This window comes from Scyliorhinus torazame, chromosome 10 (assembly GCF_047496885.1).
Source record: "Scyliorhinus torazame isolate Kashiwa2021f chromosome 10, sScyTor2.1, whole genome shotgun sequence".
Lineage (NCBI taxonomy): Eukaryota > Metazoa > Chordata > Chondrichthyes > Carcharhiniformes > Scyliorhinidae > Scyliorhinus > Scyliorhinus torazame.
The window spans coordinates 230,080,492-230,106,670 of record NC_092716.1 but is presented as its reverse complement, the minus strand read 5'-3'; the positions used below and the strand labels follow the sequence as shown (position 1 = coordinate 230,106,670).

At 47.6% G+C, this 26,179-nt stretch overlaps 1 non-coding gene across 1 annotated transcript; it reads left to right on the top strand.

The window, feature by feature from the left end:
* The first annotated feature begins 4,837 nt into the window (after positions 1-4,837).
* On the top strand, positions 4,838-4,911 carry trnat-ggu (transfer RNA threonine (anticodon GGU)). The gene has a single exon. It is a non-coding gene; the product is annotated as a tRNA-Thr (tRNA).
* The last annotated feature ends 21,268 nt before the right edge of the window (positions 4,912-26,179 follow it).

The following is a 26,179-nucleotide window of genomic DNA, read 5'->3' as shown; positions in this document are numbered from 1 at the left end:
TTCAACAAACATGGTATAGAGGTCCGTGTTTTGTTGTTCTTGGCATTTCTCCTGGAGCTGCCCAACTGCAAACACCAAATCGGTGGTTCCTTGACCTTTTCTGAAACTACACTGAAGTCTCTGGCAGAAGATCCTGGTTGAGATGTTGCATTAAGTGTTGGAGAAGGATTCTTGTGAAGACTTTCCTGATAATGGAGAAGAATAATCTTCCTCTATGATTACCACAAGATTGGCTAGTTCCTTTCCACATGTACTGGTGGACATTGTAGACATCTTTTGTTTTCTTACAGGATGGTTCCTTGCTTGCACATAGACCAAAAGAGTTCAGTGAGCCCCTTGACCAGGCATTGACCTCCATTCCTTGATGGCCCTCAGCTGGGATAGCCATTATTTAAATGGAGGGAGTCTGCAGAATGCTGAGGTGCAGAGGGATCTGGGTGTTCCAGTACATGAATCACAAAAAGTTAGCATCTAGGCACAGCAAGCAATTAAGAAGGCAAAAGGAATGCTAGCCTTTATTGCAAGATGAATAAAGAATAAAAATAGTGAAGTTTTGCTACAATTGTCAGCCAGGGCATTGGTCAGATGTTATCTAGAGTATTGCATACAGTATTGATCTTCTCACTTAAGAAGGGATATACTTGCATTGGAGGCACTTCAGAGAAGGTTCACTCGGTTAATTTATTGGATGAAGGGGCTGTCTTATGAGGAAAGATTGAGCCTGTACTCATCAGAGTGATTAGAATAAAGAGAGATGATCTTATTGGATATTAATCTATATATGAATCTGAGGGCACTTGACAGAGTATATATCGAGAGGATGTAAATAAGGGGCCCAACATATCAGATGAAACAAGGTGGAATTGCTTCTCTCAGAAATTGATTAGTCTTTGGAAATCTCTACCCAGAGAGCAGTGGAGGCAGGGTCATTGAATATATCCAAGCCTGAGTTAGACAGATTTTTATTCTACAAGGGAGTCGAGGGTTAATAGGGGCAGGCTGGAGCGTGGAGTCAAAGGACACAATCAGATCAGGCATGATCCTTTTGAATGATAGAGCAATCTCAAGGGGCCAAATAGTCTACTCCTGCTCCCATTTCTTATGTTCTTGTGTTCTCGACAAAATCTGCACTGCAGAGGCAACAGGTTTCGAATAATGAAGGCATCGTCAATCGTCACTTCTCATGACTGCAAACTGGACGTGTGTTTTGGATGACCTCGCGTTCATGGAGAGTTAAAAATGGGTGGTCAGCCAGAAGCACGTTGGAATATTCAAGTCGAGACGTAACGTAGTCGTGGATGAGCGTTTCAGCAGCAGGTGAGCTGAGACAGGGGTGGAGTCGAGCAATGTTACAGGGGTGGAAATAGGAGGTCTCGTGGTGGGTGTGACTATGTGGTCGACAGCTCATCTTGGGGGTCAAGTATGACCCCAAGGTTATGAACATCTTATTCAGACCAGACAGGTGCCAGGGCGAGGGATGGAGTCAATGGTTAAAAAAAAAGAGTTTGTGGTGGAAACCAAAGATAATGGCTTCAGTCTTTCCAATAGTTAGTTGGGAGGAAATTTCAGTTCATCCAGTACTGGATATAGGACAAGCAGTCCGGAATCAGTGGAGGGGTCAAAACAGATGATTGTAAGGTAAAGCTGGATGTAGGGCAAGGCATAGAAAAGACATAGGAGGAGACTGAGGAAACATCCTTTGGACACACCAAGGATTTATCCTTACCAACAATTAAGAAGGTTAACACCATGTAGCACAGAGCCATTTGTTTGATGTGTGCCCCTGCCACTGGATTCCGTATCACCCTGTTACTATTGGGTGGAAAGTTGCCAGAATGGAAACCTGGCTCAAAAGATCGTAACTTTTACTTTTTCTTTAGAAAGCTTGGATGAACAGAATCACAGAGATTACCAATTAACCTTTAACAACAACAAAAAACACTTATTAAACATGAAAAGTTTGACTATAATACAGCACTCCTTCACTCTTCACACATGTACACAGATGTTAAGGATAACACAGGTTACACAATATACCTTATGCTATAAGGTTTTCAGTAAACACGCAATACCTGTAACCCAACCGGCTAACTGTGGCCAGGCAACACCCCACTCTGAAACCATGTGGCAGATGTCACTCAATCGATCTTCTGTGGATTTCTCCTCAAATTCCCCCCCCCCCCCCCCCACCCTCAGATGACTATTATACTATGAGTCAACTGATCTCATTGGACTCCGGCTTCCACCTGAGTGTTTCCAAACTCCACCCTCGAACAGACACGCCTTAGAATCTTCTTTCAAATAATGCTTTCCCTCAGGTGTTTTCAGCATCCAGACTCTCCAATTCTCCTTTGAGTATTCCTTTTTATTGAATAGCCAGGAGCTTTCAAACTTTCACACAATCTCTCAGGGAACCAGTCTCCAATTGCTTCAACCTTTAACTTCACAAACTGTAGTAAGATTACCAACCTTAGGAGTGCTTCCGATATCACTGGCTTTTCACAAACCGACTCCACCAGGTCTGCACTGTTCAGCTCTGACTTCAACTTCAACGAAGGTACCCTGTTCCAATGGCAGTTCATCTCTGTTTCTTTTTACTTCAATCTTCCTGGAAACGTCTCTCATTCTCCAGAACAAATTAGCTTCTGGACCTGTTTTTTTTGCCCATTACTCCATGGTATTGCTTTCTTGCTTCTAGCAGGGCTGTGAGAACTACTTTCTCTTTCAGTGCTAAGCTCCAACTGCTATGAATTCAGCTAAAACTAAAGGGAAAAAGTCTTCCAACCCTAAAGGTAGCCGTGGTTGCTAAGTAACAGCTCATTCTTTCTCCAATCTCGTGTTTACTGTTCACATCGTAAACTCTCTTAAGCACAGTACAGACATACTTTGAATTGAAACCAAAACCTCCCACACCTACAAACACCTTTGGTCAACATGAATTGAACTAGAGTTCTACCCTTTCTTACACAAAAACAATAAATTAAACTCACTTAAATCTATACCTAACTACTAATATCCAATAATACAACCATAGATCACTTTAAACTACCTCTGCTTCCTGATACCCCTCCTCCATTACAGCAACAATATTCTATGAGTTACAAGATGCAGCTTCAGCAGTTTAAAAAGCTTACTTCAAAAGCACCTCTCTAACCCATGCCCTTTATACTGAGAAGGACATAAAAGCACCAAACTTCTGGCATCACCATCAGCCACCAGCCTCCGCTCTGAGTCACAGACCATCCTGGATTAGACATATATCATCATTGCTTCATCACTGCTCAATCAATATCTTTGAATTCCCCTCCTAATCCTATCACGTAGGAACTTTCACCACAGAGTCTGCAGTAATTTGAGGAAAATGCTTTCTCAGGGCAAATACACCCTGAGAGCAAATTTGAAAAATAGTCTTAGCCCCCAACTTGTAAGGTGCTGACCCACCACGGTCCACAGTCCACAGTCATTGGGAGCTGAGAGTCTCTGTTGAACAAGTGGACAGAATCCATCGCAAGACAAACAAACAAAACAAACAAAAGGAAAGAAGATGGCAATTCTTCGATTAGCAAGCTGGAATGTCAGGACTATGTGCACAGTATTGACAATGACTTGCAGCTGACCGTAAATGTGTCAAATACAATAGTGACCGGCTGAACAGTAACACAGCGTCTGTAAAAGAGACCAGGCTCGCCGAGAGTGGGTCATTGAAAGAAAAGCGTTACTGTTTGTCTGACAGAGGGAGACTTCAGAAGAAATGTATGACCAGCTAGCTTCGCTCTAAGGAATGCACAATGGTTCAGAACGTGTACTTGCCATCCATCTCTCAACTCAAACAGGGCCAATTAATCTCAAGTGTCTATGCTCCAAAGCTGTGCACCACCATAGAGGTGAAAGACCTGGGGCACGATTTAACTAAACGTCCCATAGCGACTGCGTTTAGCCGCATGTTTCCTGGCGCTTGCAGCGCCAAGAAACACAAGGCTATAAAATGCAACCCGCACTTGATAAGGGGTCTCAACGTGGAATGCGCGGCCGAGGCTGCACATAGCTCCTCAGTGTAGCGAGAGATCGGCGCCAGTTTTGCTGTCATAAAAGTCCGTGAATCCTGCATTGGCGTCAACACTTAGTCTCAGTCTTGGGGAAATGTAATTTAAAATGTCGGCAGTTGCAGCTTTCCGGGGGGGGGGGGGGTAAGTGTGGGTTTGTTTGTTTTTTGTTTTTCTCGATGGTCTGCGAAGACAGAGCCGTTCGGTGAATTATCTATTTTTCCACTATTAATGTTTAATGCTGATTGTTCTTTTTCTGTTTTTGTTATAAAATTTTACAAATACTCCAATAAAAATATATTTTTTAAAAACACTTAGTCTCAGAAATGGAGAATCCAGCCCAATATCTTTAATGCAGCAAATGTGGCAGAGACTGCCATGCCAATGTTGGATTCCTCAGTCACACTAGGCAATGCTTAACATAGAATTGACCATCACGGCACAAACCATCATCTTACAGGCTGCTACCAATCTTTATGATAAAACCTTTTAGATATTTTGATTACAAAAGTAAAGCGGAAACATCAACCTTGATATCAAATTTTAACTAATAGAGGCCGCTTCAAGCATTGTTCCCTCAGTAGCTCTTTATTTAAAACACAGACGTATTAGATTAAACTGAGCCACTGAGCTCACTCTGTCCACTCTGGACAATGTTCAGTTCACAGTGATCTTTTCAAGCGATTGAAACTTTTGAGGGATAACAGACTGTCCAAGTCACACTTTTGCAATAACAAACTGCTATTTACCAGTCAGGAAACTGAATCAAAGCTTCCTCTGTTATGGCTTAGATTGGCGCTGTGGCTTAGATGGTTAAAGCACCTGTCTGGTAAACAGGAGATCCTGAGTTCAAGTCTCAGCGGTGCCTTTGTACCTTTTTGGGCGGCACGGTAGCACAGTGGGTAGCACTGTTGTTTCACAACGCCAGGGACCTGGGTTCGATTCCCGGCTTGGGTCACTGTGCGGAGTCTGCACCTTCTCCCCGTGTCTGTGTGGGTTTCCTCCGGGTGCTCCAGTTTCCTCCAACAAGTCCCGAAAGACGTGCTTGTTAGGAGATTTGGACATTCTGAATTCTCCCTTAGTGTATCCAAACAGGCGCCGGAGTGTGGCGACCAGGGATTTTTCACAGTAGCTTCATAGCAGTGTTAATGTAAGCCTATTTGTGACACTAATAAAGATTATTATTATTATTGACCTGCTGTTATTTAGCAGCACATGTCTCCTGCTCACAAAGCAACAATCTGCACTGATTTGGCAATCTTCCTCAGAAAGTTGGCACTATCGTGTACTTGGAAGATTTATGGATATCGTCACAAATATCGCCGAAAAGTCAGTTAAATTTCCAACATTGTCATCTTTCAAGTTGACGAATACAAGCATGCATACCCATTAAAAAGGAAAATAATGGTCAGTAAACTTTACTATTGAAATAAATGTGAAATTAGGTCAATACCATTGGCTTACCACTGCAAATGTGACAAAGTTCATTCTGGATTTCTCCACAATAGCACATAGTATAAAACACATGACAGAAGAGCTTATGACTTTTACTATGCCACATGTAATAGGGCAAAAGTACAAGAGTGCCATAAAAGTGTGTCATCATATTTGCTTTGATAATTCAGAAAGCTAGATACGGGCTATAACTGCAAGGCTATGAGGAAAATAATTCAATCAGTTGGCAATCTGCCCTTGGCTATATATGTTTGTTGAATTCGGTTTTTTAAAATTTAGAGTAACCAATTACTTTTTTCCAATTACGGGACAATTTTAGCGTGGCCAATCCACCTAACCTGCACATCTTTTGGGTTGTGGGGGTGAGACCCACATATACATTGTGCATCAGCCACTGTCTGTGCGGAGTCTGCATGTTCTTCCTGTGTCTGCGTGGTTTTCCTCCAGGTGCTCCGGTTTCCTCCCACAAGTCCCGAAAGACATGCCGTTGGGTGGATTGGACATTCTGAATTCTCCCTCCGTGTTCCCGAACAGGCGCCGGAATGTGGCGACTAGGGGCTTTTCACAATAACTTCATTTCAGTGTTAATGTACTACTTGTGACAACAAAAGATTATTACTATTAGAGAATACTGTGGACTGATAGATCACGGAAACAGTTTCGGCACGGTGGCGCAGTGGTTAGCACTGCTGCTCACTGGACCCGGGCTTGATCCCGGCCTCATGTCACTGTCCATCTGGAATTTGCACATTCTCCCCGTGTCTGCGTGGGTCTCACCCCCACAACCCAAAAGATGCACAAGGTAGATGGATTGGCCACGCTAAAATTGCCCCTTAATTAAAAAAAAAAAGAATTGGGTACTCTAAATTTATATCTTTAAAAAAATCATGGAAACAGTTTCAACTTACAGAAGGCAACATATTAAATTAAATATACCAGTTAGTCATCCTTCTACCAATAAAAAGAATCCATTCATTTTTAAATCCTGTCATTTCCTCACCTTTTCTCTGGAGTTCCTTGCTGCCAGGCCCAGTTCCATGTGGCTTTTTTTGAGAGTAAGGATGAAGGGTAGCCTGAGTCAGACCTCATGCAGCAAGAACACCAGTGCCACTTTCCAACATGGCTCATTGACTGCTTTCTCCACTTCCTAGTTCAGGGCCCTTAGGCCCCTAACTGTGGCTCCTGCTGAGGTTAACTAGCAGCCCAAAGCTGGTCACAGATGAACAAGTGGCCTACTTGCTCACCATCCAGCCACTCACAATCCAGGGCTTACACATGATGCATGGCCTTTATGTCAAAGGGCAGGCAGTGTACAAGATATCCAGCATACGCCTGTTCAGCAACAACAACTTCAATAGAGGAAGAGAAAAATATTTTTTTTTAAAGGTAACATTTGTTTCATGTTTGGGAAAAGGACACTGTCTGCCACAAAGAGAGGGCCTTGTGCATCTTCTTGATACACATTATTCTGTTCTGAGTATTGCAAGCACAGGCAGAAAGCAATGCATACCCAACAGTAGCATAAGCAGTGAATCACAGGACCTCAAGTGATTATTACGCAGAAATATACAGGCGTCACTGTGACCAACTCTTACGAAACAAAATAAGGAGGGCAGCACGGTGGCGCAGTGGGCTAGCCCTGCTGCCACACGGCGCCGAGGTCCCAGGTTCGATCCCGGCTCTGGGTCACTGTCCGTGTGGAGTTTGCACATTCTCCCCGTGTCTGCGTGGGTTTCGCCCCCACAACCCAAAGATGTGCAGGCTAGGTTGATTGACCACGCTAAATTGCCCCTTAATTGGAAAAAATGAATTGGGTACTTGTGGTAGGCTATATTAGGGGTATCGCGATACCTAGGTGGGATGTACCTTATACTGTGGTATGAGTGGTAGAACCTGCCTGCTGGTTCCGCCCAGCAGGCGGAGCATAAGAGTCTGTGTTTCACCCACAGCAGTCATTCTGTATCGGAGCTGCTGGGGTAACTACTTGTTTATTAAAGCCTTCAATTGGACTACAATGTCGCTTCAGTAGTGATTGATCGTGCATCAGTACTCTAAATTTTTAAAAAAATAAGGGACTGTGAGGGTAGGGGTTGCTGGTGACCAGAAGAGTGGGTGTGGGTTACTGCCGAGTGTGAGAATGGAGGCAGGGTGGGGCAGTGTTCTGGTGACCAGAAGAGCAGTGGGGGTGGTCTTTAAAACAACCAAAACGTACAACTTATCTTTTGAAGCCACAGCATTATCACCCCTTTGGCTGGCCCACTCAAATCACTCAACTGAGACTCCCAGTCTATCACAGGCACCGTCCTAGAAATATGGCACAAAAGGCGTACTTTCTGGGCCAGGTGATGAGGAGTCAAAATAAAGACCAATCCCTTAGAAATTGGTTGGTCACCTTTGTAGAAGTTACAATACTCAATCAGACCAAATAGCCCAACCAGCCCAGACTGGTGTTTGCCCTCCACACCAGCAACTAATCCTAATCACCATTGCTTGCATTTTTTTCCATATCCTTTCACCCATTCTTCCTCCATCCACCCATCAAATCAAAACTTGAATGTTAACATAGTTCCTGCCTTTTGTAAGGGCCCCGAAGAATCCAGCACGAGTTTTAAGGATACAAAATAATAATGTTTATTCACTGTAACAATATATACATAGCAGTAACTTCCCTTGCTACCTTCTCCTTCCTCCTGGTTCCTGGACTGGCCAGCTTATTTATAGTAGGAGTTTCTCCGCCCCCCTCATTGGGGAAGTTCATACTCCCATAGGATTGTGGGATAATCATTAGTCCCCAGCCAATCGTCAGTAGGCAGGTTATAACATCCCATCCTCGTCGCCAGTTTTGTAAGGGCCCCGAAGAATCCAGCACGAGTTTTAAGGATACAAAATAATAACGTTTATTCACTATAACAATATATACATAGCAGTAACTTCCCTTGCTACCTTCTCCTTCCTCCTGGTTCCTGGACTGGCCAGCTTATTTATAGTAGGAGTTTCTCCGCCCCCCTCATTGGGGAAGTTCATACTCCCATAGGATTGTGGGATAATCATTAGTCCCCAGCCAATCGTCAGTAGGCAGGTTATAACACTGCCTCAGGTACTAACCCTAAAAATGAATCTCACAAACACACAGCACTATGCAAAAAAATCCCCCTTGTCTGTTACTCTGTGCCTCGTCCGTTTAATCTTGCAACTATACCCCTTCAACTACAGAAAGGCATCAGTTTTATTAATGTAGCCTGTTGCTTCAATGTGTAAGTGCTTAAATTGCTATTGTTTCTTTTGGTAGCTAAGTGTGACCAAATATCCAGCTGGATCACTATCTGAAATTATCGACTAAAATAAAAGCAATATATCGCAGATGCAGGAAGTCTGAAATTTAAACAGAAAATGCTGGGAAAATGCAGCCGGTCTGGCAGCATCTGTGGCGAGAAATAGAGTTAACAGCCCGTAAATTTCGGCATGATACGTGACTAATTCTCCCTCTGTGTACCCGAATAGGCGCCGGAGTGTGGCGGCCAGGGGACTTTCACAGTAACTTCATTGCAGTGTTAATGTTAGCCTACTTGTGACAATAATAAAGGTTATTATTATTATTATTATGGTGCGCCGCACAGGTGCAGTGCGACAACCCAGAAGTGTGGACGTTCAGGCATACGTGCTGAAAGCGCGCAGCGTTTAAACTCCCGGCCAGTATTTTTTGACAGCTTGAAGCCCTGCATTATGCTGAATGAAAAATCCAACTACAGCAATAGCTTGGGTCCTGACCCATATTTCTGGTGTGTTTTTGGACCTTTTAATTTACACCGAACTGCTTTGGTCTAGTAGAGAGAGGCAGGAGACATCGGGAGACATTGTTTGGTTGGTTAATATTTTATTTTATTAGTGTTTAGCGTTTATAAATATGTTAAAAATGCAAATAAAATGAAAGGAAGATATATGTTTTTTAAAACTTTGTTTATCATGAGGCCGTTAATTCCATTAAAAAGATACTTTGCTGTATAAAGTGAATTTGAAGTCACAGAAGGCGAAATAATTATTTTTTTTGAACTTTGGTTTGTCATGAGGATGTTAATTCCATTAAAGGAACTGAAATGGATAGAATGCGCTGATCACTCGCTGACGGCTATGATTGTCTACTAAGATACTCTCTGCTACTGGTCACGGGTTCTGTGGTTCCTTGTGTGGCTCTTAAGCCCGATCCCAGAGCCGCATCTTCAATCACTCACTTGACAGGAGTTTCCAAAAGGTGGGATCAGTCCTTGGACGCTCGGTCGCGGGTATTCCTTTCCCAGGCTCCTTTTCCAAGCCTCCTCTTGCAGTGGAAGTTCTCGAAGAATTGTGACCCTTCAATCTGGAGGTTCCTCCAGATCGGTCTCTTCTGAGCAAAGGTCTCCCAGATATTGACGCCTATGTTCCATTTATTGAGGTAAGATGTCTTTGAAGAGCTTCCTTTATCCTCCTCTTGTTTGGGATCCTTCCTAAGCTGGGTGAAGAAGATTTGCTTTGGCAGCAGGGACTCTGACATCCTAAGCATATGGGTAGAGTTGGTTTCAGATGATCATGGCCTTGTTACTGATGCTATTGACTCCTTCAAGGATACTAATATTAACACGCCTTTCCTCCCAGCTGATTCAGAGCTAAAGTACATTTAGATTTTGCAATGTATTTTAAGTCGAGTTGTTTACAAATCCCCTTGACATAATGTTCATCCTTAGATGCCTCAGTGATTACTTCAAATGGTTTAACAAAGTTTAATGCCTTATGTGGTAGTCTGTGTAGAGGTATTACGGTACCTGGTAATGCTGGAACACCATTGGTAGATATTGTATGTGTCCTATTGGTCAAACTGTATGGTAGCTCTGCCCTGCAAGGCAGGGTATAAGAGCCCGTGCCACCCCAGCAGCCTTCTTTCTGTACCTGAGCTGCTGGGGGAAACATCTAGCTTATTAAAGCCTTCAGTTGGACTACAACCTCGCTTTAGTGGTCACTGATCGTGCATCAACTTAATAAGCTAGATTTAAAAGGATGGAGCTCCGAATCAATTCGGAGTGACTGCAACTCCGCCAGCCAGTGCTTGAATGTTGCTGCGGCGAACTCAGCGGCAACATTCAAGCACTGACTGGCGTGTTTTAACGGATATCTCGGAACGGCCGAAAACACACCCACGGGAGAACAGAAATTGCAATTCCTGCACTCGAGGGTGAGCCCGGAAATTTACACCCGCATCGAGGACACGGCCGACTTCAATGCAGCAATGGAGCTGCTAAAAGGACATTACATTCACCCGGTAAACCAGATCTACGCCCGACATCTGCTAGCAATGAGGGGACAAATCCCTGGGGAATCACTGCAAGAATTCTACCGTGCGCTCCTGGTGTTGGGGAGAAACTGCAGCTGCTCGCAGGTTTCGACAAGTGACCACACAGAACTCTTGATCCAGGACGCTTTCGTGGCAGGTATGCTGTCCTCCCAAATGCTGGACAACGACACCCTAGGCCTCAAGGAGGCACAGGTGTTGCTGATTTTCTCCTTGGTTCAAATGCTCTGTTTTATTAGCTTTGCGCTCGAATTGCCAGGTATCTTTATGATACCGCCACGAGGTTCAAGTCCGAGTAATGATCAATAACCCAATACACCGATTAGTAAGATTTAAATCAAAGCACATTTATTATACACAGTAATCGCAACTCATGCACAAATTCTACGTCTAAGCTACTTCTACAACTAACAGGCCTAAACTTAACTTCAGACTGGCCCACCAGGTCAGGGGAACAAATGGCCTTTCGTTCGGGTTCTGAGTCTGCGGGATTCGAAGTTGGTATGGATTGGTAGCTAGGAGCGCCTATCCCGTAGCGAGCATTGAATTAAGACTTACGGGCTTCGGTGATCACTGGAATCACTGCACCGTTCACGGTCAATTTTGGTTTGTGTTGCTGGGTGACCCGGGCAGGACGCAGAGGTGAAGAGGACAGCGATTTGAACTTGGGGCTCAATTCTTATAGTCCCCAGGGGCTTCCTGCCTTTCAGGGTGGACCCTGTACCTGGTCACAAGTGATTGGACTTTGTCCCAACTTTCTTCAATACTGATCGATGAGCGGTCTTGAGGTGCTCGTCCACCTCCTTTGTGTTAGCTCCTGCTGGCGCCGAGGAGTCTGGCTTTGCTTTGTGTGTCAAAAACGTTACTTATTGTTCCCATGGATTGCTCATCAGTATGCAGATGGCTGCTACTTTGTTATGCTGATGGCCGCTGGTATCGATGTTGTCTGGTTTTTGCAGAGGTAAATACACAGCAAACCTGCAGCCGCTGGTTTCTGTCTTGTTGGCTGACTTTCCCATCAGCCTTTGCCGTTCGCCATTTTAAATCAGGAGTTGGCCACTTTAGATGGCGACATTCCCTCCTTGTGATCCTAATGCGAAGTGTGATGGATCACATAACTACGTTGCTTTCCATTCCCTGAACTGGGGGGCACTTCTTTTATGGCCTCTATACTGACCATAACTATGCAAAACATTTTTAACTGACAATTCTAAGGGGCGCTATGTCAAACAGGGACATGCATTACAAAACAATAAAATGGGAATCTCTAACTATTCTTAATACACTGCACTCACTTAAACATTTCATCACTCTAACTTCCTCAACCATACAAACAAAATACTAGCAGTTTATACACATTTTTCCTGGCTTGGCAGTCAAGCTCAGGATCGTACAATTTGCTCATGAACATTTCTTTACATTTCTTTATTTACAATAAAACCGCAAATGAATGCTCTTTATTATAGATCGCGGGGGTCGGGGGTATGGTCGTATCCGAAAATAGGGGATCTGATCCTATATACTGGGGTGCGAGCACGGTAGGCTCTCCTTCTCCATTTCCTTAGACGCATAGTTTGCACTGTGCAGCAGAGTATCGCCAATACTAGTAAGGTTTCTATTACATATGACAGAGAGTACCAGGTTATAAACCTGGCACACCAAGATGGTGTGGTGTCGCTGGTGACTGGGCTCTGGGTACTGTGGGGAAGTGAAATATTAACGGCTGGGGGGCTTGAAGTCATGGGGTAGGCGTTCACTCGCAACCAAATGTCCATTATTATGATGATGACCCATGTGAAGGAAGTCCTCATGGCTCTTCTCTTTTCTTTTCTTCTCTTCTCCGGTCCTGGAGCTTCTGGAGTTCTGTGGAAACAAGCATAGTGTCTGTAACTATCTTGGTTTAACATCTCATACGATTGTCTGTCCTTTAGTGCCAATTACTCCCTTTATAATTGGTCACTATGTGTGACTCCCTCATTTTTTTTTCAAAACCGAGTTTTAGGACAAGACTCACTTCCAAATAATGAACCAGTGCGAGCCGTCTCACAGACTGCGCAATTTACCATCCAAATGTTCCAGGATGTAAATAGCATGTGGTTGGCAGCGTAAGAGTTACCTGAAACAAAACAAAACTTTTTGAACTAAAATTTCCAAAATGAGGTGCGTATGGGTCGCGATGGGTAAGAGTTGGATGGCGTCCCCGGGTAGGACGGCTACCAATGCCATGTCTCTCCTGCCCGAGTGTAGTTGACCAGAGGGGGGGTTCCCAGGCAGGGCGGGTCCCAAGCCATTTCGCCACTGCCTGAGCAACCGACAAGAACGGGCAAGAAATGTAGTCATCGTGGTGGGGCTGCCGTAGTGGTTCTTTCCTTCGAACCAGAAGGGCAGTTACGAACGGGCGTCTGGTACATTAACAAGTCTCTGCAGCCAAGCTAGTTCCTCTGAACTAGTGTCTGGCCAATAGCAAATCCCAATGGGCAAGTCCTCAGAGGTTTCGGCCGAAAAGGCGTGGGGCCGTGAATTTTTTTTCGGTCTGACAAACAACATTTAACAAACTTACAAACAACATAAAACATGCAGCAGGTTCCATCAGAAAGGACACCACTTCTCCCAAGCGGTTCCTTTTAAAACATCATCTGGACACCTCAGTTTTCGGTTGCGAACAGGGTCGCAAAGGGGTTCTCGGTTTGGGAGTCAGACCCAAGGTCGTCACCTTCTCCCGGGTGCCAAACTCTTGAGTGTATCAGGGCTGAAAGGGCTGCATGGTGTGAGGTGGGGTCGCTCTCGTCGTTGCGGACGAGTCGGAACGAGTTATCTCGGTGCCAATTGTGGGTGTCTAGCTGTGTGGGGACGGAATCGGGGTCGTCAGTGTAGTTCGGTGGTCGGTGGTGGGGTTTGTTCAGGAAAGTGATCATGAAGGGATCACTCGGATCATAGTCGGAATCGCTGGGTGTGGGTCCTGTTGCATGGGGATAGTAGGGAGGCGTGCTGTGGCTATCGTCCGAGTCACAGTCGCTGTCTCTGCTGCTGCAGTCGGTGGGCGTTCCGGGACGGAGTGTATATTTCGGGGGTGGAATCGAGGTCGAGTCCGTGGCTGGGCTGGACGTGTTGGGGGATGGTAGGGTTACGTTGGCTGTGGGCGGGGTGTGGTGTGCTGCGTCGAGCATGACGTGGTGTGCGTGGTTAGACTGTGTTCCATATGCCTTCAGCTGGTTGATATGGAACCACGCAGTCTTACCGTTGGGATACTTTATTTTATATACGGAAGGGCTTACTTTGTCCGCAATGGAGCACGGACCCGAGTATTTTGGTGACAGGAATGTGCTGGGGTTATATACGGAGAGCATGACTTACTGTCCTATACTGTACTCAGTCGCATGCACTGTCTTGTCGAAACAAGCCTTGCTCTGTTTCTTCCTTGTGCCCAATTTTACTGCGGCTGCTAGCTGAGCCGTTTTAACATTTTCCACTAATTGCTGTACTGCTTTCTCGTGTGTGAGGGCCGTCACTTCGGGGCTGGTCAAGTCTAAACCTAATGAATATTCTGTGCCTTTCATGGGGCGTCTGGTCATGAGGGTGTGTGGGGTGTAACCTGTGGAAGTTGAAATTGTATTGCGCAAAAACATCAGCGCGAAAGGGAGGACTGAGTCCCAAGTGGTGTTGTTCTGCTGGACATTTTTCTGAGGGTGGATTTTAGGGTCCGATTCATGCGCTCCACGATACCACTCGACTGTGGGTGGTATGCTATGTGGAATTTTTGGGTGATGCCAAATATCGTGAGGACGTTCTGCATGACACGTCCCGTAAAATGGGAACCTTGGTCAGATTCAATGCTGCGGGGGAGTCCCCATCTTGTAAAGATGTGGTGGGTCAAAATCTTGGGTGTGGTTTTTGCCATGTTTGTGCGGGCTGGGAATGCTTCCACCCATTTCGCAAATGTGTCAATTACCATGAGTACATATTTATAGCCATTCCTGCAAGGGGGCAATGGTCCTATAAAATCAATCTGGAGGTTAGTCCAGGGGCCATTTACGGGTCGGGTGTGGCTGAGTTGAGCCTTTTTGGCATATCTGTCCGGATTATTCTGGGCACAGATAAGACAATTCTCGATGTAGTGATTTACATCATCCTTTAAATTCGGCCACCAACAAAACTGCTTGAGATGGGCTGTAGTGGGATCGATTCCCTGATGTCCATGACCGTCATGGAACAAACAAATCAGTTGATTCCTGTTCTGTTCAGGAACCACATAAAGGGTGTCTTTTAACACCACAGATAAGACAATTCTCGATGTAGTGATTTACATCATCCTTTAAATTCGGCCACCAACAAAGCTGCTTGAGATGGGCTGTAGTGGGATCGATTCCCTGATGTCCATGACCGTCATGGAACAAACAAATCAGTTGATTCCTGTTCTGTTCAGGAACCACATAAAGGGTGTCTTTTAACACCACATCGTCATGTGTGGTCAGAGCATTTTTAAATCTCTCATAGGGTGCTGGATAGTTTCCTTTTACAATCTCCCTGAGATTGCTGTCCACTAGATCCTCGATCTTTGTCTGTGAGACCTGAACTGCACTCACTGGTGCGCTTTCGGGGGGTGTCCAACAATATCCATGCCTGGAACCTGCCTTAGCCAGTGCGTCGGCTTTCACATTTCCAGGGGGGGAGGAACGAGTGTGACTACGAATCTTGACTATCCCAAAAGTCCTGTTCTGGGCTCTCTCTAAAATGTGACGGAGCAATGGGGCTGAGGGGAGGGGTTTTCCGTCTGCGGAAACAAATCCTCTTGCTTTCCATAGGGGCAGAAATTCTGTGAGGCTGTTGCAGACATAGAGGCTGTCCAAGTATATGTCTGCTGGGCTGGGGAAGGAATCTGGGTGTTCCACTATATATGCGATGGCCGCGAGTTCTGATGCCTGCGCGCCTAAGTGGCCTGGCAGTTTTATCAATATTTCCTCGAGGGCGCGTCCCTCCAAGTCTGTGGAAGATCCATCCACATAGATCTTTATGGGCTCACACGTGTCTGTGTGCTGGGGGCTCTGGGTTGAACTACCTATCTGTCTGGGGGGTGTTTTAGTGATAAAGGGGCCTGTGTTGTGTGGAGAGATAATTTCACATTCATGGGGGGTTCCGGGGTACTGTAAGTTGTCGGCTAAAAAGGTGTGCGTCTCTGTCCGTTTAACAGTGATGTCCCGTCTCTGCAAGAGAAGGGTCCACCTAGCTGCTCTAATCTGGCTTACTGTACCGTCCTTGAGTCGTCCGTCCAGTAAAAGTTGGGTGGGGGTGTGTTCGGTGAGAATTGTGATGGGGTTCAGTCCGGTAATATATGAAAAATACTGCACTGCCCAAAATACTGCGAGCAGGTGCCTCTCACAGGCTGAAAATCCCTGCTCCACAGCATCTAAAATTCTGGAGGCATAAGCTACGGGCCTTAACTGGTCGTGCCGTTCCTGGAGGAGCTCAGCTGCGGTCTGTGGTCGCTACCTCTATAGCGTAAGGGGAAAGCGGGTCTGGAACTTGTAGTGCGGGGGCTGCTATGAGTGCCTGTTTTAAAGAGTCCACAGCATCCGTATGCTGCGGAAGCCATTCCCAGGGGGCTCTTTTCTTTAGGAGGTCTGAGAGGGGTGCTGCCTTGCTGGCGAAACTGTCAATGTGGTTTTGGCAGTAGCCAACCAGTCCTAAAAACGACCGGAGGGCTGAAACGTTCTGGGGAAGTGGCAATTTAGCAATCGAGTCAATCCTTTTATGCTCAATCTCGCGTTTACCATGTGTGATAATTGTTCCCAAATATATCACCGTATCTTCCAAAATCTGGGCCTTTTTGGGGTTGACTTTACAACCGATTGAGTGTAAGAGTTCCAGGAGTTCGGACAGAAGCTCAATGTGCTCTTCCTTGGTGTCTGTCTGCAGTAGTAGGTCATCTACGTACTGAACGAGACATTCGGGGCGAGAGAATTTGGCTAAACCATTTGCCAGCTGTCGGTGGAAAATGGAGGGGGAGTTGTGGAATCCTTGTGGAAGGCATGTCCACGTGTACTGCTGTGCTTTAAAGGAGAAGGCAAATTTGTACTGGCACGCCTTTGCCAATGGAATGGACCAGAATCCATTACTGACATCCAAAACCGTGAAGAATCGGGAATTGAGTCCCTGCTTGAGCATGGTCTCGGGACTTGTGGCTACTGTGGGGGCTGCTGTGGGGGTGATTTTGTTGAGTTCCCGGTAATCGATGGTCAGTCGCCATGATCCATCGGGCTTTCTCACTGGCCAAATCGGGGCATTATTAGTGGAGGTTACTGATCTAAGTACGCCCTGCTCAAAGAAGCTTTCTATTACCTTGGAGATCTCTCCCTCTGCCTCTTGGGGAAATCCATACTGCTTTTGGGGTCAGGGGTCAGGTCCTGTTATTTGTACGGAGCCAGTCATCCGTCCACAGTCGTGCTTGTGGGTCGCGAATGCTGCCCTGTTCTTTTGCAGAACTGCCCTAACCTGCTTGTCCGTACTAAGCATGGTCGGGTTGAACCAAAATTCGCCTATGGCGCTAATTTTGTTCGTGTACTCTCCTATGTTGAGCGTTGCAGGGGCTCTTGCGGATTTGCCATCTTCCAGGCACACTGGTTGACTGGATCGAATGAAAGATTATGGGAATTCATGAAATCGATCCCCAGAATGTGTTCTGCTGTGTGGAGCAGGTCAACTAAGACTACGGGGTGCTTGGTGGTGATGTTACCGATTTGAATGGGTACAGGGGCTGTGATGTGTCCCTGCTGTGAGTGGCCTGTAAAGCCGCTGAGGGTGATGGTGGCTGTAGAGGGCCACGTGTCTTTTTGAAACAGGGTGGAGGAATTTATTGTGGCGCGGGACCCTCCTGTGTCCCAGAGAAATTCGATGGGCTGTTCCCGAATTTTCGCTGCAACTACCGGTCGTCCGGACCTATCCCAAAGGGTGCCACAGACCCAACAGGGGGAGCCCGTACACCATCAGTCCGTTCCGGTCAAGTCCGTCTGATCTGAACGGGCGCTAACGCTATGAATGGGCTCTGTCTTTTTCTTACTCAGAGTGCCCGTCTGCTGGGCGCTCTGTGGCTTTCTAGGGGCATTGCACTCTCTTGCGAAATGTCCCAACTGTCCGCAGTTGTAACACTCCTGTGACTTGGGTGGGGGCTGTTCTTTCCCTCATTCACCCATGCGGGGTTCTGGTGTGTTTTTACTGCCTGCATATCTGCGCCGGCCTGCTTTTCCTCGGGATTCTTGACTGCGGGTTTACTTTGTATAGATTGCTCCCAAGCGCGGGACAATCTTTTCACTACCCACTCCTCGTTAAGGGCCTCCTCTGAGGGATCATAACTCGTGCAAGCTTTCTGTCCTGTTTCTGTGGCATGGGAGATAAGGGTGTGGGTCCATTTGGCCATGTTGTCTGGGGACAAATGGGCGCAGTCTAAGTCTCCAAAGACTGCTGCAAAGTGGATCCACAGGCGTCCAGCAAACGCTGTGGGGTGCTCAGATTTCTTTTGCCTACATTTGTTGAGGCCATCTAGGGGGTCACCCCGGTTATACCCGATCGCATCCAGGATCGCAGTATGCATTTCTGCAAGGGTGCCTCCTCCTACATTCTGTGGGTCGGGAAGGGCTGCTGCTACCGAAGGGTCTAAACTTAAAACGGTGAGCTTTACATGCTCTCGCTCATCCAGGCCATACATGGTCGCCTGATGCTTAACTGTGGCAAAGAAATGGTGGGGGTCTGAGGTGGGAAGGAATGGTGTGATCTTCTCGCACGCGTCCATAATTGGGTCACTGTTAAGGGGGTGGAGTATAGAAATTCTGCATCGTCCGATGTGGCTGGGTTCATTGGAGCCTGAACTATCTGCTCTGTGGGGTGTTGGGGCGCTTTCCTCTTTTGTGGCTTTCCCTGTGCACATGTTCCCTGAACATATCTCTGCGCTGTTTCATTCAGTTCTTCCCAATCAGGGCCGTCTTCCTGATCTGATTTCGCTCCAAAGGTCTCCTGGAAACCTTTCTGAACTGAAAGCAGCGATTGCAGCTCTGCAATCTGCTTCCGGCACTTTGCGTGATCTAATGTGCTTTGTCTTTGTTCTGTGGTGGCAGCATGGAGTGCTCTTAATGCTGCCTTTATATCGCTACACTGCCTCTGTAAGGCTTCTACCTGCTTTTCTGTTTCTTCACGTACCAAGACTGCACGTTGCGTGTCCTGATAGGCCTTTTCAGATTGAGACTGGAAGCTGCTTAAGTGCGCCAGACAAGACTGGTGTGCCCTTTTAGCATCCTCCACCTCTCCATCTTTTGCTGCCAACTTCCTTCTCAATTCCAAATTCTCCTTTTCTACCTCGCTTACATCGACCTTACTCATTCGATGTATGCCCTCTACTTCTTTCCGGAGCATCCTAACGACCTCCTCTGTGCCTCGCAACTGTGCCAAGCAGGACACGATTGCCATCGGCTCGCAAGCTTTCCCGAAGCTCTTTTTGTGGATCTCGCTCAGGTTCTCCCACCAAGTATGTCCTATACTCCCGGGACCTGATTCCGCGTTGTCACAGAATTCATTCCAAAGGGGCCATCCTTTCCCTTTGAGATATTTCCTGATCTCTTCCTCCCAAATGGGACATTGTCCCACTCTACTGCTGCTGGTCGCTGCGACCGCAAATTCCTCTGGGTTCATTTGGCGCTGCATTGCCTGCATTGCCATCTTTCCTCTCCGAATGCTGCTCTTCAGATTTGGGACAGGGGTACTAAGGCGGTGCTGTAAATACGGGTACGGCTTTCGCTACTTTCCGATATACAAACTTCCGACAGTTTTGTCGCAACAAAAATCTATCAGTTTTACCTTATAGCCCTGTTAGTTACGCATGCATACACACACTTCCGAATTTATGAGTATTGATCAGAACTGCTTGAACACGTGTGGTTTTCTGTTTCCAATTGGATCTCTCATTCAAATTCTGGGTTCTCCCGGAGTGGTTTTCCACTTCTAGATCGGGTCCCACCAGAGTCGCCAAATAATGTTGCTGATTTTCTCCTTGGTTCAATTGCTCTGTTTTATTACCTTTGCTCTCGAGTCGCCAGGTATCTTTATGATACCGCCACGAGGTTCAAGTCCGAGTAATGATCAATAACCCAATACACCGATTAGTCAGATTTCAATCAAAGCACATTTATTATACACAGTAATCGCTACTCATGCACAAATTCTACGTCTAAGCTACTTCTACAACTAACAGGCCTATGCTTAACTTCAGACTGGCCCACCAGGTCAGGGGAACAAATGGCCTTTCGTTCGGGTTCTGAGTCTGCGGGATTCGAAGTTGGTACGGATTATCATAGATTATCATAGAATTTACAGTGCAGAAGGAGGCCATTCGGCCCATCGAGTCTGCACCGGCTCTTGGAAAGAGCACCCTACCCAAGGTCAACACCTCCACCCTATCCCCATAACCCAGTAACTCCACCCAACACTAAGGGCAATTTTGGACACTAAGGGCAATTTTATCATGGCCAATCCACCTAACCTGCACATCTTTGGACTGTGGGAGGAAACCGGAGCACCCGGAGGAAACCCACGCACACACGGGGAGGATGTGCAGACTCCGCACAAACAGTGACCCAAGCCAGAATCGAACCTGGGACCCTGGAGCTGAGAAGCAATTGTGCTATCCACAATGCTACCGTGCTGCCCAAATTGGTAGCTAGGAGCGCCTATCTCATAGCGAGCGTTGAATTAAGACTTACGGGCTTCGGTGATCACAGGAGTCACTGCACCGGTCACGGTCAATGTTGGTTCGTGTTGTTAGGTGACCCGGGCAGGACGCAGAGGTGAAGAAGACAGCGATTTGAACTTGGGGCTCAATTCTTATAGTCCCCAGGGGCTTCCCGCCTTTTGGGGTGGACCCTGTACCTCGTCCCAAGCGATTGGACTTTGTCCCAATCGCTTGGTTCGATTTTCTCCAATACTGGAGCGGTTCCCTGATCGATGGGCGGTCTTGAGGTGCTCGTTCACCTCCTTTGTGTTGGCTCCTGCTGGCGCCGAGGAGTCTGGCTTTGCTTTGTGTGTCAAAAATGTTACTTATTGTTCCCGGGGATTGCTCATCAGTATGCAGATGGCTGCTACTTTGTTATGCTGATGGCCGCTGGTATCGATGTTGTCTGGTTTTTGCAGAGGTAAATATACAGCAAACCTGCAGCTGCTGGTTTCTGTCTCGTTGGCTGACTTTCCCATCAGCCTTTGCCGTTCGCCAGATTAATTTGGGAGTTGGCCACTTTAGGTGGCTACACAGGCCCTTGCAGGCTCCCTGGATGTGGCTCCAAAAACGCTGGGCTTATGTTCCAGACCACGCGGCAGCCCCCAATGGGCAGCGTGGAACCCCTCCGCAGCCAACTCCGAGATATCCCCCATCCCCCCACAAGCTTGTGCTGCAAGGCGGCCGGGCAACCCCGGGGGGCCCGCTGCTACTTTTGCGGGCAGGCCAAGCACCCCCGGCAGCGCTGCCCAGCCCGCGCACCTACCTGCAAGGGATGTTTAGCACAGGGCTAAATCACTGGCTTTGAAAGCAGACCAAGGCAGGCCAGCACCACAGTTCAATTCCCGTAACAGCCTCCCCGAACAGGCACCGGAATGTGGTGACTAGGGGCTTTTCACAGTAACTTCATTGAAGCCTACTTGTGACAATAAGCAATTTTAATTTTTTTTCATTTTTTTTTTCATGTGGTAAAAAGGGCCACTTCGTGGTGGTATGCCAGGCCCGTGCGGTCGCCGCGGTCTCCGGCGGCGAATGCAGATCGCCACCACAAACCTCTCCACGGTCCTCGTGCGGCCAGCGGGCGCTGCCATCTTCCTCCTCCAGGGCCTCGTGCGGCCCCCAGACGCCGCCACCTTGTCCCGTGGACGCCACGTTCGATGGATGGGCGCCGCCATTTTGTGCACCCCCAGCCATGTGCGACCAATGGGAGTCGCCATCTTGGATGGACTCCCAGGACCCCAGCTCGGCTGACCGCACACCGTCTGAAGAGAACACTTAACTGCTGCGATTAGCCTCGGTGACCCTGGACCAGTCCCGGCCTTGGACACTCTCAACTGCTACAGCAATAGTACTAATCAACGGCACAAGACATCCTGCTTTATCGACTATGGGAGCACGGAGAGCTTCATACACTCTGACACGGTAAGGCGCTGTTCACTCCTCGTCCACCCCGTTAATCAAAAAATCTCCCTGGCCTCCGGTTCCCACTCAGTAGAGATAAAGGGGTTTTGTGTAGCAAACTTCACTGCCCAGGGAAGGGAGTTTAAAAATTACCGGCTCTACGTCCTTACCCACCTCTGCGCAGCCACACTCCTGGGTTTAGACTTCCAGTGTAATCTCCAAAGTCTAACTTTCAAATTCGGCGGCCCTATACCCCCCCTCACTGTCTGCAGCCTCACGACCCTCAAGGTCGATCCGCCTTCCCTGTTTGCGAACCTCACCCCGGATTGCAAACCCGTCGCCACCAGGAACAGACAGTACAGTGCCCAGGATCGGATCTTTATTTGGTGAGAGGTCCAAAGGCTACTGAGGGAAGGAGTCATTGAAGCTCGCAACAGTCCCTGGAGAGCCCATGTAGTGGTGGTAAAGAGAAGCATAGGATGGTCATTGACTACAGTCAGATCATCAACAGGTTTACGCAGCTGGACGCATACCCTCTCCCCCGCATATCCAATCTGGTAAACAGGATCGCGCATTACAAGGTCTTCTCCACAGTGGATCTTAAGTCCGCCTACCACCAGCTCCCCATCCGCACTAGTGACCGCAAATACACTGCCTTCGAGGCAGATGGGCAGCTCTATCACTTCTTAAGGGTTCCCTTCGGTGTCACCAACGGGGTCTCGGTCTTCCAGCGCGAGATGGACCGAATGGTTGACCGGTACGGTTTACGGGCAACATTCCTGTATCGCGATAATGTCACCGTCTGCGGCCACGATGTCTTGCGGTGATCGAACTCTCCACCAACAACTACGAGATCTTGTATCGTCCCGGGAAGCTAAACGAGCCTCCTGATGCCCTGTCCCGCGGCACATGTGCCACTGCACAAGTGGACCGCCTCCGAGCCCTCCACGAGGACCTCTGCCACCCGGGGGTCACTCGCTTCTTCCACTTTATCAAGACCCGCAACCTGCCCTATTCCATCGAGGAGGTCAGGACAGCCACCAGGGACTGCCAAATCTGCGCGGAGTGCAAAAAGCACTTACCGGCCAGAGAAAGCGCACCTGATAAAGGCTTCCCGTCCTTTTGAACACCTCAGCATGGACTTCAAAGGCCCCCTCCCCTCCACCGACCGCAACACGTACTTCCTGAATGTGATTGACGAGTACTCCCGGTTCCCATTCGCCATCCCCTGCCCCGACATGACCGCAACCACCATCATCAAGGCCCTCCATAGCACCTTTGCACTGTTCGGGTTCCCCGCTTACATACACAGTAATAGGGGGTCCTCCTTTATGAGCGACGAACTGCGTCAATTCCTGCTCAGCAAGGGCATCACCACGAGCAGGACGACCAGTTACAACCCCCGGGGTAACAGACAGGTAGAGAGGGAGAACGGAACGGTCTGGAAGACCGTCCTACTGGCCCAACGGTCCAGGAATATCCCAGCCTTCCGCTGGCAGGAAGTCCTCCCGGATGCCCTCCACTCCATCCGGTCACTGCTGTGTACCACGACCAACCAAACACCTCACGAACGTCTCCTCGTCTTCCCCAGGAAGTCCTCCTCTGGGACCTCGCTCCCGACCTGGCTGGCAGCTCCCGGACCCATCCTGCTCCGAAAACACGTGCGGGGGCGCACAAGTCGGACCCATTGGTCGAGAGAGTTCATCTTCTCCACGCTAACCCCCAGTACGCCTACATGTCATACCCCGACGGCCGACAAGATACGGTCTCCCTCCGAGACCTGGCGCCTGCCGGATTCCCGCGCACGCCCCAGCCACCAGTCCCACCCTCCCTCCCATCAGTACACCTTACAGGAGGATCGGTCCTTCCGCCGGCCCCGTCTAGGCCCCCCCCACCCACCGACGCACCCCGCAGACGCTCCCTTCCCAGGTCAACCGTTTTCTCTACCAGTGCCGTCTAGGGATGTTGAAGCTGCCACAGAGATCGAGGCCACACTCCCGGAGTCACAGACGCCCGAGCCTCCACCGGAGTCACCATCGAAGCTTCGACGATCACAGAGGACGACCAGGGCCCCCGATCGACTGATTGCTTCATTTTAAAGTGTATAGTTAATTATGAATCTGTAAATAGTTACAAAACGCTGTACGGAGGTATAACGGTACCTCCACAACTATAATCTCTACCACGTTACCATGTTGCGATATCAAGTCACCACCCCCGCCGGACTCTTTTTTAACAGGGGGTGAATGTGGTAGTCTGTGTCGAGGTATTACGGTACCTGGTAATGCTGGAACACCATTGGTAGATATTGTATGTGTCCTATTGGTCAAGCTGTGTTGTAGCTCTGCCCTGCAAGGTGGGGTATAAGAGCCCGTGCCGCCCCAGCAGCCTTCTTTCTGTACCTGAGCTGCTGGGGAAACATCTAGCTTATTAAAGCCTTCAGTTGGACTACAACCTCGCTTTAGTGGCCATTGATCGTGCATCACCTTAGTTGATATATGCAAGGCTCCTGTAAGCTAATGTGAACTATCTGCCTGACAAAACAAAAAACAAAGAACAAGGAAAAGTACAGCACAGGAACAGGCCCTTCGGCCCTCCAAGCCTGTGCCGACCATGCTGCCCGACTAAACTACAATCTTCTACACTTCTACACTTCCTGGGTCCGTATCCCTCTATTCCCATCCTATTCTTGTATTTGTCAAGATGCCCCTTTAATGTCACTATTGTCCCTGCTTCCACCACCTCCTCCGGCAGCGAGTTCCAGGCACCCACTACCCTCTGTGTAAAAAACTTGCCTCGTACATCTCCTCTAAACCTTGCCCCTTGTACCTCAAACCTATGCCCCCTAGTAATTGACTCCTCTACCCTGGGGAAAAGCCTCTGACTATTCACTCTGTCTACGCCCCTTATAGGTATTGCCGCGAATCAATCACCCACCCCTAAGAGTGCACTGACAAAGGACATCCGGAAATGATGTCAGAGGAGATGTGTTCCAGGACACTGCGCTGCTGCTTATGGACATTAAACTTGTCAATTAACAATTGTCAAAACTCTCCCCTTCCCCTCCTTCCCTCCCTCCACTTCCCTCCTTCCCCTCATCACTCTTCCCTCCCTCCTCTCTTCCCTTCCTCCCTCCCCTCTTTCCTCTCTCCCCTCTTTACAAATAGACAGAATGGTTGTGTTTAAGTGAGAAAATATATTTTATTGCAATAAATTCGTAAAAGTTGAGGTAGTTTTATGTCATTGTTCAGCTGATTAGTTTTTAAATTTAAAGTACCCAATTCATTTTTTTTCCAATTAAGAGGCAATTTAGCCGGGCCGGTCCACCTACCCTGCACATCTTTGGGTTGTGAGGGTTCAGCTGATAAAGTTAAACATTAAGTTAAATGATAACTGGTTTCAAAGTTTTGTATTTATTAAATTATTTTTGTTAATAGATGTTTTACATTAAACTTTACAAGCTTCTACAAATGTCTTATTGAAACATCAGAGAACAACATTTAATTGAGATAATTATAAATGAATAAGATAATTGTAGCAAACGAGGCAGAAACATATTTAACACGGGTAACACGGTGGTGCGCGGGTTAGCACTACTGCCTCCAGGGACCCGTGTTCAATTTAGATCTTGGATAACTGTGTGGTGTTTGTACATTCTTTCCGTGTCTGCATGGAATAGAACCATAGAATTCCTGCAGTGCAGAAGAAGGCCATTCAGCCCATCACGTCTGCACCGACCCTCGGAAAGAGTACCCTACTCGGGTCCTCTCTAACCTGAATCTAACCTGTACATCCCTGGACACTAAGGGTCAATCCACCTAACATGCACATCTTTGGACTGTGGTGTGAGGTGCTGCAGAAGGTGAATGCCTCGACTTTGTGTGCAAGGTTGGGGCTGTGTTATAACCTGCCTACTTACCATTGGCTGGGGACTAACGACTATCCCACAATCCTGTGGGAGTATGAGCTTCCCCAATGAGGGGGGCGGAGAAACCATTAGTAAACACCTAGTATAAATAAAGCTGGCCAGTTTAGGAACCAGCAGGAAGGAGTGTGCAGCAAGGGAAGTTGCTGCTGCTGTTATATATATATGTTATTGTAAATAAATGTTATTACTTTGTATCCTTAAAACTCGTGCTGGATTCTTCGTGGCCCTCACAAAACTGGCGACTTTTTCCTGTGTGAATACTGACGAAAAATATTCATTTA